Genomic DNA, 2,347 nt, shown 5'->3' with positions numbered 1-2,347 from the left:
TTTTTTCTTTTTTTTTTTTTTTGCGGAACAGATGATTTCCAAAGTAGTCGAACGAAACAACTGCTGCCGTTAAACATTAAAGTGGAACGGCGAACGGTATGAAAATTTGTGAAGCTATGGCGCTCGCAAAGAGCGAAATAATAAAATATATTTAGCAGCTGCTTTACAGGCGATAAATTATTTCATTGTACGGAACTTTATTCGGAAATGTCTGTGAAAGTTGAAACGTGAGACATTTGCAACTTTGCCCCAAGTATGGAATATTAAAACGCTGAAACGCATTTGGCGAGCAGAGCCTGGAATAAAAGATGCTCGCGTCTCTTTTCAGAGTATTAAATTATACGTAGACCCCGTCAACGGAGGGGAAAAAAGTTCGAACGTAAATTATGAAATTTTACGCGAAAATTTATCTGCAAACCGGCACGGGATATTCTTTCGCGTGGCAGGTTCTGTTCGAATTGTATCCTAGTTTTAAACTGAATTTAAAACAGTCCGTATTTGCCGCGAAACACGAAAAATTCTCCAAAGTTTTCCGAAGTATTCTGACTCTTGTCTCAATCGCTCGATCAAACTGACCGAGTTTATCCGTTTCAGGCTCGAATGGGCAACGCGCGGGTAATCCCCATGACGCGACGTGACAGAAAGACAGCCTCATCCCAGCTTCCTGTCCACTTGCATCCAAAATGATCTATCGTACGAAACACGTTTACTACGATATGAAAGACGTATATACGATTCGGTCACCGACAGACAATCGAGCCACTCGCAGCCACTCCGATGCCGATCAATTCCGTAAATTAAACGACAATTATGTTATTTACGTTGTGTATCCTCGCGAGAGGATGTCTCTAATATACTTTTTATAGTCGATCGATTTCTGGCTGCTAGCCGCTCTTTCGCGATCCTAAAAGAGTGGTGGAAGAAGGACGAGTGGCAGAGGGACGGCGAGAGAAAATTCGGCGACGATTATTGAAACGTGGGGCGAGTGGGGTGAGGGGGGGATCGGCGCGGCGTGTCCAGCGGCGTCGTTCGATACTCGCGGATCGTTAAAACGTTCGTGATTAATTGCCACTGGTTAGGACGGTGTAACGAGCCCCTTCAGACGCGAATAAAAATAAAGGATCGCGAGCGCGCGGATGTAATGGCCGGTCGATAAATGAATTTTAATTGCATGGACCCGACCAGCCGGGGCGGGATTCTGCACGAATGAGAGAATCTGACGATTGCGGATCGATGCTCCGGATACTGCGGACCCCTCTCGCTCCGTGTTTGCTTATCCTCTTCGCTCCAACGTTTTTTTCTGAATGGAAATTTTCCCGGATTTTCGAAAATTCGAGAAATTCGAGTGAAAGGAGGAAAATGAAAAATGAGAACCTCGGAGAGTCTCGAGAGTCGTATCAATCGCTAATAAACCCGCGATACGAATCGACGCTCATTCTATAACAACAGCGACGCCCACCCCCAATAGAAAGACCCTCGTCTCGCGTACAATCAAAATCTCCCCCCCTCCCCCCCTCCTCCTCCTCCTCCCTCTATCAACCCGTAAAACAGAGAGCGCGGCGGCGCAACATCTGAAATATTTCGAGCCTTTCAACACGCTATCGGCTAGATACCTCGCGGGCACGCAATCGTAGTTTCGCCTCATTCAGTGTTCCCGGGTTTTATCGAACCCGCGCCCGGCGCCTCGCGCGATCTCATGGATCTCGTAGCCGCGATTCGGCCGCCCGATTCGTTTATGAATAATGATAATGACGCGTTTAGCTCTCGCAGGAACAATAGGCGAGTTGTAGCCCGTGGGGTTTGGAGAGGGACTCGAAAAGATAACGAATGTACGAGCGTGTCTTCATCGACTCGCTCCGCTTAATTAAGCGTGGCTCGCCGCCGCCGCCGCCGCCGCTCGTCCGAGCGCAAACCGGGCACTGTTTTTCTGCGAGGAACCGAGACTGAGCCGGCCGGGTGCTGTTTTGGCACCGCGGGCTACAGAGCCTCGTCTTCACGATGACGAATGAGTTCTTCGCCACGGTGAATGGACTATGCCTCGCCATCCACTTCCTTTTTCTTTTTCCTTTTTCCTTTTTTTTTTTTTCTTCACGTTGGTTCTAATCGGTTGTTCTCTTCTGTTTGTTTCAGGTAAGTTGGTTGAACGAAGTATCGGATGATGATGCTTTCGATGGCCTAGTGGTGAGACTAGAAGAGAAATTGTATTTCGAAGCGTCGAAACATACTTATTAGATGTTTCTTTTCTCGAATTATTCCGTGGTACGTGATGCGATCGAAGGTAAAAACATGTAGACAGTACTTTCAAGTATCCGCGAAGTTAATAATCGTATACGATAGTCTCGTCGTG

This window comes from Frieseomelitta varia, unplaced genomic scaffold (assembly GCF_011392965.1).
Source record: "Frieseomelitta varia isolate USP_RPSP 00005682 unplaced genomic scaffold, Fvar_1.2 scaffold_961, whole genome shotgun sequence".
NCBI lineage: Eukaryota > Metazoa > Arthropoda > Insecta > Hymenoptera > Apidae > Frieseomelitta > Frieseomelitta varia.
The sequence above is the reverse complement of the archived record's forward strand: the minus strand, read 5'-3'. Positions refer to the sequence as shown.